The sequence below is a fragment of the Megalopta genalis genome, unplaced genomic scaffold (genome assembly GCF_051020955.1).
Source record: "Megalopta genalis isolate 19385.01 unplaced genomic scaffold, iyMegGena1_principal scaffold0021, whole genome shotgun sequence".
In the NCBI taxonomy this organism is placed as follows: domain Eukaryota; kingdom Metazoa; phylum Arthropoda; class Insecta; order Hymenoptera; family Halictidae; genus Megalopta; species Megalopta genalis.
The window spans coordinates 1,148,018-1,166,690 of NW_027476091.1; positions in this window are offsets into that span (position 1 = coordinate 1,148,018).

Genomic DNA, 18,673 nt, shown 5'->3' on the forward strand with positions numbered 1-18,673 from the left:
GAACAAATGAACAAATGAACAAATGAACAAATGAACAAATGAACAAATGAACAAATTTACAAATGAACAAATGAACAAATAAACAAATGGACAAATGAACAAATGAACAAATGAACAAATGAACAAATGAACAAATTTACAAATGAACAAACGAACAAACGAACAAATGGACAAACGAACAAATGAACAAATGAACAAATGAACAAATGAACAAATGAATAAATGAACAAATGAGCGAATAGACAAATGAACGAATGAACAAATGAACGAATGAACAAATTAACAAATGAACAAATGAACGAATGAACGAATGAACGAATGAACAAATGAACTAATGAACAAATGAACAAATGAACAAATGAACAAATGAACAAATGAACAAATGAACGAATGAACAAATGAACAAATGAACAAATGAACAAATGAACAAATGAACAAATGAACAAATGAACAAATGAACAAATAAACAAATGAACAAATGAACAAATGAACAAATGAACAAATGAACAAATGAACAAATGAACAAATGAACAAATGTACAAATGAACAAATGAACAATTGAAGAAATGAACAAATGAACAAATGAACAAATGAACAAATGAACAAATGAACAAATGAGCGAATAGACAAATGAACGAATGAACAAATGAACGAATGAACAAATTAACAAATGAACAAATGAACGAATGAACGAATGAACAAATGAACTAATGAACAAATGAACAAATGAACAAATGAACAAATGAGCGAATAGACAATGGAACGAATGAAGAATTGAAGAAATGAACGAATGAACAAATGAACAAATGAACAAATGAACAAATGAACAAATGAACAAATGAACAAATGAACAAATGAACAAATGAACAAATGAACAAATGAACAAATGAACAAATGAACAAATGAGCAAACGAACAAATGAAGAAATGAGCGAATAGACAAATGAACGAAAGAACAAATAAACAAATGAGCGCATAGACAAATGAACAAATGAACAAATGAACAAATGAACAAATGAACAAATGAACAAATGAACAAATGAACAAATGAACAAATGAACAAATAAACAAATGACCAAATGAACAAATGAACAAATAAACAAATGGACAAATGAACAAATGAACAAATGAACAAATGAACAAATGAACAAATTTACAAATGAACAAATGAACACATGAACAAATGAAAAAATGAACAAATGAACAAATTAACAAATGAACAAATGAACAAATGAACAAATTAACAAATTAACAAATTAACGAATGAACGAATGAACGAATGAACGAATGAACGAATGAACAAATGAACAAATGAACAAATGGTCAAATGAACAAATGAACAAATGAACAAATGAACAAATGAACAAATGAACAAATGTACAAATGAACAAATGAACAAAGTGAACAAATGAACAAATGAACAAATGAACAAATGAACAAATGAACAAATGAGCAAACGAACAAATGAAAAAATGAGCGAATAGAAAAATGAACGAATGAACAAATGAACAAATGAACAAATGAACAAATGAACAAATGAACAAATGAACAAATGAACAAATGAACAAATGAACAAATGAACGAATGAACGAATGAACAAATGAACAAATGAACAAATGAACAAATGAACAAATGAACTAAGGAACAAATGAACAAAAAAAGAAATGAACAAATGAATAAATAAAGAAATGAACAAATGAACAAATGGACAAATCAACAAATTTACAAATGATCATTTTAACAAATGAACAAATGAACAAATGAACAAATGAGCAAACGAACAAATGAAGAAATGAGCGAAAAGACAAATGAACGAAAGAACAAATGAACAAATGAACAAATGAACAAATGAACAAATGAACAAATGAACAAATGAACGAATGAACAAATGAACAAATGAACAAATGAACAAATGAACAAATGAACAAATGAACAAATAAACAAATGAACAAATGAACAAATGAACAAATGAACGAATGAACAAATGAACAAATGAACGAATGAAAAAAAGAACAAATGAACAAATGAACAAATGAACTAAGGAACAAATGAACAAAAAAAGAAATGTACAAATGAATAAATAAAGAAATGAACAAATGAACAAATGGACAAATCAACAAATTTACAAATGATCATTTTAACAAATGAACAAATGAACAAATGAGCAAACGAACAAATGAAGAAATGAGCGAATAGACAAATGAACGAAAGAACAAATGAACAAATGAACAAATGAACAAATGAACAAATGAACAAATGAACAAATGAACAAATGAACAAATGAACGAATGAACAAATGAACAAATGAACAAATGAACAAATGAACAAATGAACAAATGAACAAATGAACTAAGGAACAAATGAACAAAAAAAGAAATGAACAAATGAATAAATAAAGAAATGAACAAATGAACAAATGGACAAATCAACAAATTTACAAATGATCATTTTAACAAATGAACAAATGAACAAATGAACAAATGAGCAAACGAACAAATGAAGAAATGAGCGAAAAGACAAATGAACGAAAGAACAAATGAACAAATGAACAAATGAACAAATGAACAAATGAACAAATGAACAAATGAACGAATGAACAAATGAACAAATGAACAAATGAACAAATGAACAAATGAACAAATGAACAAATAAACAAATGAACAAATGAACAAATGAACAAATGAACGAATGAACAAATGAACAAATGAACGAATGAAAAAAAGAACAAATGAACAAATGAACAAATGAACTAAGGAACAAATGAACAAAAAAAGAAATGAACAAATGAATAAATAAAGAAATGAACAAATGAACAAATGGACAAATCAACAAATTTACAAATGATCATTTTAACAAATGAACAAATGAACAAATGAGCAAACGAACAAATGAAGAAATGAGCGAATAGACAAATGAACGAAAGAACAAATGAACAAATGAACAAATGAACAAATGAACAAATGAACAAATGAACAAATGAACAAATGAACGAATGAACAAATGAACAAATGAACAAATGAACAAATGAACAAATGAACGAATGAACAAATGAACAAATGAACAAATGAACGAATGAACAAATGAACAAATGAACAAATGAACAAATGAACAAATGAACAAATGAACAAATGAACAAATGAACAAATAAACAAATGAACAAATGAACAAATGAACAAATGAACAAATGAACAAATGAACAAATGAACAAATGTACAAATGAACAAATGAACAATTGAAGAAATGAACAAATGAACAAATGAACAAATGAACAAATGAACAAATGAACAAATGGACAAATGGACAAATGAACAAATGAACGAATGAACAAATGGATAAATGAACAAATGAACAAATGAACAAATGAGCAAATGAACAAATGAACAGATGGACAAGTAAAGAAATGAACAAATGGACAAATGAACAAATGAACAAATGAACAAATGAACAAATGAACAAATGAACGAATGAACAAATGAACAAATGAACAAATGAACAAATGAACAAATGAACAAATGCACAAATGCACAAATGAACAAATGAACAAATGAACAAGTGCACAAATGAACAAATGAACAAATGAGCAAATGAACAAATGAACAAATGAACAAATGAACAAATGAGCGAATAGACAAATGAACAAATGAGCGAATAGACAAATGAACGAATGAATAAATGAACAAATGAGCGAATAGACAAATGATCGGAGGAACAAATGAACAAATGAACAAATGAACAAATGAACAAATGAACAAATGAACAAATGAACAAATGAACAAATGAACAAATGAACAAATGAACAAATGAACAAATGAACAAATGAACAAAAGAACAAATGAACAAATGAACAAATGAACAAAAGAACAAATGAACAAATGAACAAATGAACAAATGAACAAATGAACAAATGAACAAATGAACAAATGAACAAAAGAACAAATGAACAAATGAACAAATGAACAAATGAGCAAATGAACAAATGAACAGATGAACAAGTAAAGAAATGAACAAATGAACAAATAAAGAAATAAACAAATGAACAAATGGACAAATGAACAAATGAACAAATGAACAAATGACCAAATGACCAAATGAACAAGTGAACAAATGAACAAGTGAACAAATGAACAAATGAACAAATGAACAAATGAACAAATGAACAAATGAACAAATGAACAAATGAACAAATGAACGAATGAACAAATGAACAAATGAACAAATGAACAAATGAACAAATGAACAAATGGACAAATGAACAAATGAACAAATAAACAAATGAACAAATGAACAAATGAACGAATGAACAAATGAACAAATGAACAAATGAACAAATGAACAAATGAACAAATGAACAAATGAACAAATGAACAAATGAACAAATGAACAAATGAACGAATGAACAAATGAACAAATGGACAAATGAACAAATGAACAAATGAACAAATGAACAAATGAACAAGTGAACAAATGAACAAATGAACAAATGAACAAATGACCAAATGAACAAGTGAACAAATGAACAAGTGAACAAATGAACAAATGAACAAATGAACAAATGAACAAATGAACACATGAACAAACGGACAAATGAACAAATGAACGAATGAACAAATGAACAAATGAACAAATGAACAAACGAACAAATGAACAAATGAACAAACGAACAAATGAACAAATAAACAAATGAACAAATGAACAAATGAGCAAATGAACAAATGAACAGATGGACAAGTAAAGAAATGAACAAATGGACAAATGAAAAAAATGGACAAATGAACAAATGAACAAATGAACAAATGAACAAATGAACAAATGAACGAATGAACAAATGAACAAATGAACAAATGAACAAATGAACAAATGAACAAATGAACAAATGAACAAATGAACAAATGAACAAATGAACGAATGAACAAATGAACAAATGAACAAATGAACAAATGAACAAATGAACAAATGAACAAATGAACAAATGAACAAATGAACACATGAACAAACGGACAAATGAACAAACGGACAAATGAACAAATGAACAAATGAACAAATGAACAAATGAACAAATGAACGAATGAACAAATGAACAAATGAAGAAATGGACAAATGAGCGAATAGACAATCGCACAAATGAACAAATATACAAATGAACAAATGAACGAATGAACAAATGAACAAATGAACAAATGAGCAAGTGAACAAATGAACAAATGAACAAATGAACGAATAGACAATCGCACAAATGAACAAATATACAAATGAACAAATGAACAAATGAACAAATGAAAAAATGAACAAATGAAAAAATGAACAAATGAGCGAATAGACAAATGAACGAATGAACAAATGAACAAATGAACGAATGAACAATTGTACAAATGAAGAAATGAACAAATGAACAAATGAACAAATGAACAAATGAACAAATGAACAAATGATCAAATGAACAAATGAACAAATGAACAAATGAACAAATGAACAAATGAGCAAATGAACAAATGAACAAATGAACAAACGAACAAATGAACAAATGAACAAACGAACAAATGAACAAATAAACAAATGAACAAATGAACAAATGAGCAAATGAACAAATGAACAGATGGACAAGTAAAGAAATGAACAAATGGACAAATGAACAAATGGACAAATGAACAAATGAACAAATGAACAAATGAACAAATGAACAAATGAACAAATGAACGAATGAACAAATGAACAAATGAACAAATGAACAAATGAACAAATGAACAAATGAACAAATGAACAAATGAACACATGAACAAACGGACAAATGAACAAACGGACAAATGAACAAATGAACAAATGAACAAATGAACAAATGAACAAATGAACGAATGAACAAATGAACAAATGAAGAAATGGACAAATGAACAAATGGACAAATGAACAAATGAACGAATGAACAAATGAGCAAATGAACAAATGAACAAATGAACAAATGAACAAATGAACAAATGAACAAATGACCAAATGAACAAGTGAACAAATGAACAAGTGAACAAATGAACAAATGAACAAATGAACAAATGAACAAATGAACAAAGGAACAAATGAACAAATGAACAAATGAACAAATGAACAAATGAACAAATGAACAAATGAACAAATGAACAAATGAACAAATGAACAAATGAAAAAATGAACAAATGAGCGAGTAGACAAATGAACGAATGAACAAATGAACAAATGAACGAATGAACAATTGTACAAATGAACAAATGAACAAATGAACAAATGAACAAATGAACAAATGAACAAAAGAACAAATGAACAAATGAACAAATGAACAAATGAACGAATGAACAAATGAACAAATGAACAAATGAGCGAATAGACAATCGCACAAATGAACAAATATACAAATGAACAAATGAACGAATGAACAAATGAACAAATGAACAAATGAACAAATGAACAAATGAACGAATGAAAAAAAGAACAAATGAACAAATGGACAAATGAACAAATGAACATATGAACAAATGAACAAATGAACAAATGAAAAAAAGAACAAATGAACAAATGGACAAATGAACAAATGAACAAATGAACAAATGAACAAATTAACAAATGAACAAATGAACAAATGAACAAATGAACAAATGAACAAATGAACAAATGAACAAATGAACAAATGAACAAATGAACAAATGAACAAATGAACAAATGAACAAATGAACAAATGAACAAATGAACAAATGAACAAATGAACAAATGAACAAATGAACAAATGAACAAATGAACAAATGAACAAATGAACAAATGAACAAATGAACAAATGAACAAATGAACAAATGAACAAATGAACAAATGAACAAATGAACAAATGAACAAATGATCAAATCAACAAATGAACAAATGAACAAATGAACAAATGAACAAATGAGCAAATGAACAAATGAACAAATGAACAAATGAACAAATGAACAAATGAGCAAGTGAGCAAATGAACAAATGAACAAATGAACAAATGAACAAATGAACAAATGAACAAATGAGCAAATGAGCAAATGAGCAAATGAACAAATGAACAAATGAACAAATGAGCGAATAGGCAAATGAACGAATTAACAAATGAACAAATGAGCGAATAGACAAACGCACAAATGAACAAATGAACAAATGAACAAATGAACAAATGAACAAATGAACAAATGAACAAATGAACAAATGAACAAATGAACAAATGAACAAATGAACAAATGAACAAATGAACAAATGAACAAATGAACAAATGAACAAACGAACAAATGAGCAAGTGAACAAGTGAACAAATGAACAAATGAGCGAATAGACAATCGCACAAATGAACAAATATACAAATGAACAAATGAACAAATGAACAAATGAAAAAATGAACAAGTGAAAAAATGAACAAATGAGCGAATAGACAAATGAACGAATGAACAAATGAACAAATGAACGAATGAACAATTGTACAAATGAACAAATGAACAAATGAACAAATGAACAAATGAACAAATGATCAAATGAACAAATGAACAAATGAACAAATGAACAAATGAACAAATGAGCAAATGAACAAATGAACAAATGAACAAATGAGCAAGTGAGCAAATGAACAAACGAACAAATGAACAAATGAACAAACGAACAAATGAACAAATGAACAAATAAACAAATGAACAAATGAACAAATGAGCAAATGAACAAATGAACAAATGAACAAATGAACACATGAACAAACGGACAAATGAACAAACGGACAAATGAACAAATGAACAAATGAACAAATGAACAAATGAACAAATGAACAAATGAACAAATGAACAAATGAACGAATGAACAAATGAACAAATGAACAAATGAACAAATGAACAAATGAACAAATGAACAAATGAACAAATGAACAAATGAACAAATGAACGAATGAACAAATGAACAAATGAACAAATGAGCGAATAGACAATCGCACAAATGAACAAATATACAAATGAACAAATGAACGAATGAACAAATGAACAAATGAACAAATGAACAAATGAACAAATGAACAAATGAACGAATGAAAAAAAGAACAAATGAACAAATGGACAAATGAACAAATGAACATATGAACAAATAAACAAATGAACAAATGAACAAATGAACGAATGAACAAATGAACAAATGAACAATTGAACAAATGAACAAATGAACAAATGAACAAATGAACAAATGAACAAATAAACAAATGAACAAATGAACAAATGGACAGATGAGCAAATGAACAAATGAACAAATGAACAAATGAACAAATGGTCGAATTATCATTTGAACGATTGAAGAAACGTACAAATGAACAAGTGAACAAACGAACAAATGGACAAGTGAACAAATGAACAAATGAACAAATGAACAAATGAGCAAATGAACAAATGAACAAATGAACAAATGAACAAATGAACAAATGAAAAAATGAACGAATGAACTAATGACCAAATGACCAAATGAACAAATGAGCGAATAGACAATGGAACGAATGAACGAATGAACAAATGAACAAATGAACAAATGAACAAATGAACAAATGAACAAACGAACAAACGAACAAATGAACGAATGAACAAATGAACAAATGAACCAACGAACAAACGAACAAATGAACAAATTAACAAATGAACAAATGAACAAATGAACAAATGAACAAATGAACAAATGAACAAATGAGCAAGTGAACAAATGAACAAATGAACAAATGAACGAATGAACAAATGAGCGAATAGACAAATGAACAAATGAACAAATGAACAAATGAACAAATGAACAAATGAACAAAAGAACAAATGAACAAATGAACAAATGAGCAAATGAACAAATGAACAGATGAACAAGTAAAGAAATGAACAAATGAACAAATAAAGAAATGAACAAATGAACAAATGGACAAATGAACAAAAGAACAAATGAACAAATGAACAAATGAACAAATGAATAAATGAACAAATGAACAAATGAACAAATGAACAAATGAACAAATGATCAAATGAACAAATGAACAAATTAACAAATGAACAAATGAACAAATGCACAAATGCACAAATGAACAAATGAACAAATGAACAAGTGCACAAATGAACAAATGAACAAATGAGCAAATGAACAAATGAACAAATGAACAAATGAACAAATGAGCGAATAGACAAATGAACAAATGAGCGAATAGACAAATGAACGAATGAATAAATGAACAAATGAGCGAATAGACAAATGATCGGAGGAACAAATGAACAAATGAACAAATGAACAAATGAACAAATGAACAAATGAACGAATGAACAAATGAACAAATGAACAAATGAACAAATGAACAAATGAACAAATGAACAAATGAACAAATGAACAAATGAACAAATGAACAAATAAAGAAATGAACAAATGAACAAATGGACAAATGAACAAATGAACAAATAAACAAATGAACAAATGAACAAATGAACGAATGAACAAATGAACAAATGAACAAATGAACAAATGAACAAATGAACAAATGAACAAATGAACAAATGAACGAATGAACAAATGAACAAATGAACAAATGGACAAATGAACAAATGAACAAATGAACAAATGAACAAATGAACAAGTGAACAAATGAACAAATGAACAAATGAACAAATGACCAAATGAACAAGTGAACAAATGAACAAGTGAACAAATGAACAAATGAACAAATGAACAAATGAACAAATGAACACATGAACAAACGGACAAATGAACAAATGAACGAATGAACAAATGAACAAATGAACAAATGAACAAACGAACAAATGAACAAATGAACAAACGAACAAATGAACAAATAAACAAATGAACAAATGAACAAATGAACAAATGAACAAATGAAAAAATGAACAAATGAGCGAGTAGACAAATGAACGAATGAACAAATGAACAAATGAACGAATGAACAATTGTACAAATGAACAAATGAACAAATGAACAAATGAACAAATGAACAAATGAACAAAAGAACAAATGAACAAATGAACAAATGAACAAATGAACGAATGAACAAATGAACAAATGAACAAATGAGCGAATAGACAATCGCACAAATGAACAAATATACAAATGAACAAATGAACGAATGAACAAATGAACAAATGAACAAATGAACAAATGAACGAATGAAAAAAAGAACAAATGAACAAATGGACAAATGAACAAATGAACATATGAACAAATGAACAAATGAACAAATGAAAAAAAGAACAAATGAACAAATGGACAAATGAACAAATGAACAAATGAACAAATGAACAAATGAACAAATGAACAAATGAACAAATGAACAAATGAACAAATGAACAAATGAACAAATGAACAAATGAACAAATGAACAAATGAACAAATGAACAAATGAACAAATGAACAAATGAACAAATGAACAAATGAACAAATGAACAAATGAACAAATGAACAAATGAACAAATGAACAAATGAACAAATGAACAAATGAACAAATGAACAAATGAACAAATGAACAAATGAACAAATGAACAAATGAACAAATGATCAAATCAACAAATGAACAAATGAACAAATGAACAAATGAACAAATGAGCAAATGAACAAATGAACAAATGAACAAATGAACAAATGAACAAATGAGCAAGTGAGCAAATGAACAAATGAACAAATGAACAAATGAACAAATGAACAAATGAACAAATGAGCAAATGAGCAAATGAGCAAATGAACAAATGAACAAATGAACAAATGAGCGAATAGGCAAATGAACGAATTAACAAATGAACAAATGAGCGAATAGACAAACGCACAAATGAACAAATGAACAAATGAACAAATGAACAAATGAACAAATGAACAAATGAACAAATGAACAAACGAACAAATGAGCAAGTGAACAAGTGAACAAATGAACAAATGAGCGAATAGACAATCGCACAAATGAACAAATATACAAATGAACAAATGAACAAATGAACAAATGAAAAAATGAACAAGTGAAAAAATGAACAAATGAGCGAATAGACAAATGAACGAATGAACAAATGAACAAATGAACGAATGAACAATTGTACAAATGAACAAATGAACAAATGAACAAATGAACAAATGAACAAATGAACAAATGATCAAATGAACAAATGAACAAATGAACAAATGAACAAATGAACAAATGAGCAAATGAACAAATGAACAAATGAACAAATGAGCAAGTGAGCAAATGAACAAACGAACAAATGAACAAATGAACAAACGAACAAATGAACAAATGAACAAATAAACAAATGAACAAATGAACAAATGAGCAAATGAACAAATGAACAAATGAACAAATGAACACATGAACAAACGGACAAATGAACAAACGGACAAATGAACAAATGAACAAATGAACAAATGAACAAATGAACAAATGAACAAATGAACAAATGAACAAATGAACGAATGAACAAATGAACAAATGAACAAATGAACAAATGAACAAATGAACAAATGAACAAATGAACAAATGAACAAATGAACAAATGAACAAATGAACAAATGAACAAATGAACAAATGAACGAATGAACAAATGAACAAATGAACAAATGAGCGAATAGACAATCGCACAAATGAACAAATATACAAATGAACAAATGAACGAATGAACAAATGAACAAATGAACAAATGAACAAATGAACAAATGAACAAATGAACGAATGAAAAAAAGAACAAATGAACAAATGGACAAATGAACAAATGAACATATGAACAAATGAACAAATGAACAAATGAACAAATGAACAAATAAACAAATGAACAAATGAACAAATGAGCAAACGAACAAATGAACAAATGAGCGAATAGAGAAATGAACGAATGAACAAATAAACAAATGAGCGAATAGACAAATGAACAAATGAACAAATGAACAATTGAACAAATGAACAAATGAACAAATGAACAAATGAACAAATGAACAAATAAACAAATGAACAAATGAACAAATGGACAGATGAGCAAATGAACAAATGAACAAATGAACAAATGAACAAATGGTCGAATTATCATTTGAACGATTGAAGAAACGTACAAATGAACAAGTGAACAAACGAACAAATGGACAAGTGAACAAATGAACAAATGAACGAATGAACAATTGTACAAATGAACAAATGAACAAATGAACAAATGAACAAATGAACAAATGAAAAAATGAACGAATGAACAAATGAACAAATGAACAAATGGACAAATGAACAAATGAACAAATGAACAAATGAACAAATGAACAAATGAACAAATGAGCAAATGAACAAATGAACAGATGAACAAGTAAAGAAATGAACAAATGAACAAATAAAGAAATGAACAAATGAACAAATGGACAAATGAACAAATGAACAAATGAACAAATGAACAAATGAACAAATGAACAAATGAACAAATGAACAAATGAACAAATGAACAAATGAACAAATGAACAAAAGAACAAATGAACAAATGAACAAATGAACAAATGAACAAATGAACAAATGAACAAATGAACAAATGAACAAAAGAACAAATGAACAAATGAACAAATGAACAAATGAGCAAATGAACAAATGAACAGATGAACAAGTAAAGAAATGAACAAATGAACAAATAAAGAAATGAACAAATGAACAAATGGACAAATGAACAAATGAACAAATGACCAAATGACCAAATGACCAAATGAACAAGTGAACAAATGAACAAGTGAACAAATGAACAAATGAACAAATGAACAAATGAACAAATGAACAAATGAACAAATGAACAAATGAACAAATGAACGAATGAACAAATGAACAAATGAACAAATGAACAAATGAACAAATGAACAAATGAACAAATGAACAAATGAACAAATAAAGAAATGAACAAATGAACAAATGGACAAATGAACAAATGAACAAATAAACAAATGAACAAATGAACAAATGAACGAATGAACAAATGAACAAATGAACAAATGAACAAATGAACAAATGAACAAATGAACAAATGAACAAATGAACAAATGAACGAATGAACAAATGAACAAATGAACAAATGGACAAATGAACAAATGAACAAATGAACAAATGAACAAATGAACAAGTGAACAAATGAACAAATGAACAAATGAACAAATGACCAAATGAACAAGTGAACAAATGAACAAGTGAACAAATGAACAAATGAACAAATGAACAAATGAACACATGAACAAACGGACAAATGAACAAATGAACGAATGAACAAATGAACAAATGAACAAATGAACAAACGAACAAATGAACAAATGAACAAACGAACAAATGAACAAATAAACAAATGAACAAATGAACAAATGAGCAAATGAACAAATGAACAGATGGACAAGTAAAGAAATGAACAAATGGACAAATGAACAAATGGACAAATGAACAAATGAACAAATGAACAAATGAACAAATGAACAAATGAACGAATGAACAAATGAACAAATGAACAAATGAACAAATGAACAAATGAACAAATGACCAAATGAACAAATGAACAAATGAACACATGAACAAACGGACAAATGAACAAACGGACAAATGAACAAATGAACAAATGAACAAATGAACAAATGAACAAATGAACGAATGAACAAATGAACGAATGAACAAATGAACAAATGAAGAAATGGACAAATGAACAAATGGACAAATGAACAAATGAACGAATGAACAAATGAGCAAATGAACAAATGAACAAATGAACAAATGAACAAATGAACAAATGAACAAATGACCAAATGAACAAGTGAACAAATGAACAAGTGAACAAATGAACAAATGAACAAATGAACAAATGAACAAAGGAACAAATGAACAAATGAACAAATGAACAAATGAACAAATGAACAAATGAACAAATGTACAAATGAACAAATGAACAAATTAACAAATGAACAAATGAACAAATGAACAAATGCACAAATGCACAAATGAACAAATGAACAAATGAACAAGTGCACAAATGAACAAATGAACAAATGAGCAAATGAACAAATGAACAAATGAACAAATGAACAAATGAGCGAATAGACAAATGAACAAATGAGCGAATAGACAAATGAACGAATGAATAAATGAACAAATGAGCGAATAGACAAATGATCGGAGGAACAAATGAACAAATGAACAAATGAACAAATGAACAAATGAACAAATGAACGAATGAACAAATGAACAAATGAACAAATGAACAAATGAACAAATGAACAAATGAACAAATGAACAAATGAACAAATGAACAAATGAACAAATAAAGAAATGAACAAATGAACAAATGGACAAATGAACAAATGAACAAATAAACAAATGAACAAATGAACAAATGAACGAATGAACAAATGAACAAATGAACAAATGAACAAATGAACAAATGAACAAATGAACAAATGAACAAATGAACGAATGAACAAATGAACAAATGAACAAATGGACAAATGAACAAATGAACAAATGAACAAATGAACAAATGAACAAGTGAACAAATGAACAAATGAACAAATGAACAAATGACCAAATGAACAAGTGAACAAATGAACAAGTGAACAAATGAACAAATGAACAAATGAACAAATGAACAAATGAACACATGAACAAACGGACAAATGAACAAATGAACGAATGAACAAATGAACAAATGAACAAATGAACAAACGAACAAATGAACAAATGAACAAACGAACAAATGAACAAATAAACAAATGAACAAATGAACAAATGAACAAATGAACAAATGAAAAAATGAACAAATGAGCGAGTAGACAAATGAACGAATGAACAAATGAACAAATGAACGAATGAACAATTGTACAAATGAACAAATGAACAAATGAACAAATGAACAAATGAACAAATGAACAAAAGAACAAATGAACAAATGAACAAATGAACAAATGAACGAATGAACAAATGAACAAATGAACAAATGAGCGAATAGACAATCGCACAAATGAACAAATATACAAATGAACAAATGAACGAATGAACAAATGAACAAATGAACAAATGAACAAATGAACAAATGAACGAATGAAAAAAAGAACAAATGAACAAATGGACAAATGAACAAATGAACATATGAACAAATGAACAAATGAACAAATGAAAAAAAGAACAAATGAACAAATGGACAAATGAACAAATGAACAAATGAACAAATGAACAAATGAACAAATGAACAAATGAACAAATGAACAAATGAACAAATGAACAAATGAACAAATGAACAAATGAACAAATGAACAAATGAACAAATGAACAAATGAACAAATGAACAAATGAACAAATGAACAAATGAACAAATGAACAAATGAACAAATGAACAAATGAACAAATGAACAAATGAACAAATGAACAAATGAACAAATGAACAAATGAACAAATGAACAAATGAACAAATGATCAAATCAACAAATGAACAAATGAACAAATGAACAAATGAACAAATGAGCAAATGAACAAATGAACAAATGAACAAATGAACAAATGAACAAATGAGCAAGTGAGCAAATGAACAAATGAACAAATGAACAAATGAACAAATGAACAAATGAACAAATGAGCAAATGAGCAAATGAGCAAATGAACAAATGAACAAATGAACAAATGAGCGAATAGGCAAATGAACGAATTAACAAATGAACAAATGAGCGAATAGACAAACGCACAAATGAACAAATGAACAAATGAACAAATGAACAAATGAACAAATGAACAAATGAACAAATGAACAAACGAACAAATGAGCAAGTGAACAAGTGAACAAATGAACAAATGAGCGAATAGACAATCGCACAAATGAACAAATATACAAATGAACAAATGAACAAATGAACAAATGAAAAAATGAACAAGTGAAAAAATGAACAAATGAGCGAATAGACAAATGAACGAATGAACAAATGAACAAATGAACGAATGAACAATTGTACAAATGAACAAATGAACAAATGAACAAATGAACAAATGAACAAATGAACAAATGATCAAATGAACAAATGAACAAATGAACAAATGAACAAATGAACAAATGAGCAAATGAACAAATGAACAAATGAACAAATGAGCAAGTGAGCAAATGAACAAACGAACAAATGAACAAATGAACAAACGAACAAATGAACAAATGAACAAATAAACAAATGAACAAATGAACAAATGAGCAAATGAACAAATGAACAAATGAACAAATGAACACATGAACAAACGGACAAATGAACAAACGGACAAATGAACAAATGAACAAATGAACAAATGAACAAATGAACAAATGAACAAATGAACAAATGAACAAATGAACGAATGAACAAATGAACAAATGAACAAATGAACAAATGAACAAATGAACAAATGAACAAATGAACAAATGAACAAATGAACAAATGAACAAATGAACAAATGAACAAATGAACAAATGAACGAATGAACAAATGAACAAATGAACAAATGAGCGAATAGACAATCGCACAAATGAACAAATATACAAATGAACAAATGAACGAATGAACAAATGAACAAATGAACAAATGAACAAATGAACAAATGAACAAATGAACGAATGAAAAAAAGAACAAATGAACAAATGGACAAATGAACAAATGAACATATGAACAAATGAACAAATGAACAAATGAACAAATGAACAAATAAACAAATGAACAAATGAACAAATGAGCAAACGAACAAATGAACAAATGAGCGAATAGAGAAATGAACGAATGAACAAATAAACAAATGAGCGAATAGACAAATGAACAAATGAACAAATGAACAATTGAACAAATGAACAAATGAACAAATGAACAAATGAACAAATGAACAAATAAACAAATGAACAAATGAACAAATGGACAGATGAGCAAATGAACAAATGAACAAATGAACAAATGAACAAATGGTCGAATTATCATTTGAACGATTGAAGAAACGTACAAATGAACAAGTGAACAAACGAACAAATGGACAAGTGAACAAATGAACAAATGAACGAATGAACAATTGTACAAATGAACAAATGAACAAATGAACAAATGAACAAATGAACAAATGAAAAAATGAACGAATGAACAAATGAACAAATGAACAAATGGACAAATGAACAAATGAACAAATGAACAAATGAACAAATGAACAAATGAACAAATGAGCAAATGAACAAATGAACAGATGAACAAGTAAAGAAATGAACAAATGAACAAATAAAGAAATGAACAAATGAACAAATGGACAAATGAACAAATGAACAAATGAACAAATGAACAAATGAACAAATGAACAAATGAACAAATGAACAAATGAACAAATGAACAAATGAACAAATGAACAAAAGAACAAATGAACAAATGAACAAATGAACAAATGAACAAATGAACAAATGAACAAATGAACAAATGAACAAAAGAACAAATGAACAAATGAACAAATGAACAAATGAGCAAATGAACAAATGAACAGATGAACAAGTAAAGAAATGAACAAATGAACAAATAAAGAAATGAACAAATGAACAAATGGACAAATGAACAAATGAACAAATGACCAAATGACCAAATGACCAAATGAACAAGTGAACAAATGAACAAGTGAACAAATGAACAAATGAACAAATGAACAAATGAACAAATGAACAAATGAACAAATGAACAAATGAACAAATGAACGAATGAACAAATGAACAAATGAACAAATGAACAAATGAACAAATGAACAAATGAACAAATGAACAAATGAACAAATGAACAAATAAAGAAATGAACAAATGAACAAATGGACAAATGAACAAATGAACAAATAAACAAATGAACAAATGAACAAATGAACGAATGAACAAATGAACAAATGAACAAATGAACAAATGAACAAATGAACAAATGAACAAATGAACAAATGAACAAATGAACGAATGAACAAATGAACAAATGAACAAATGGACAAATGAACAAATGAACAAATGAACAAATGAACAAATGAACAAGTGAACAAATGAACAAATGAACAAATGAACAAATGACCAAATGAACAAGTGAACAAATGAACAAGTGAACAAATGAACAAATGAACAAATGAACAAATGAACAAATGAACACATGAACAAACGGACAAATGAACAAATGAACGAATGAACAAATGAACAAATGAACAAATGAACAAACGAACAAATGAACAAATGAACAAACGAACAAATGAACAAATAAACAAATGAACAAATGAACAAATGAGCAAATGAACAAATGAACAGATGGACAAGTAAAGAAATGAACAAATGGACAAATGAACAAATGGACAAATGAACAAATGAACAAATGAACAAATGAACAAATGAACAAATGAACGAATGAACAAATGAACAAATGAACAAATGAACAAATGAACAAATGAACAAATGAACAAATGAACAAATGAACAAATGAACACATGAACAAACGGACAAATGAACAAACGGACAAATGAACAAATGAACAAATGAACAAATGAACAAATGAACAAATGAACGAATGAACAAATGAACGAATGAACAAATGAACAAATGAAGAAATGGACAAATGAACAAATGGACAAATGAACAAATGAACGAATGAACAAATGAGCAAATGAACAAATGAACAAATGAACAAATGAACAAATGAACAAATGAACAAATGACCAAATGAACAAG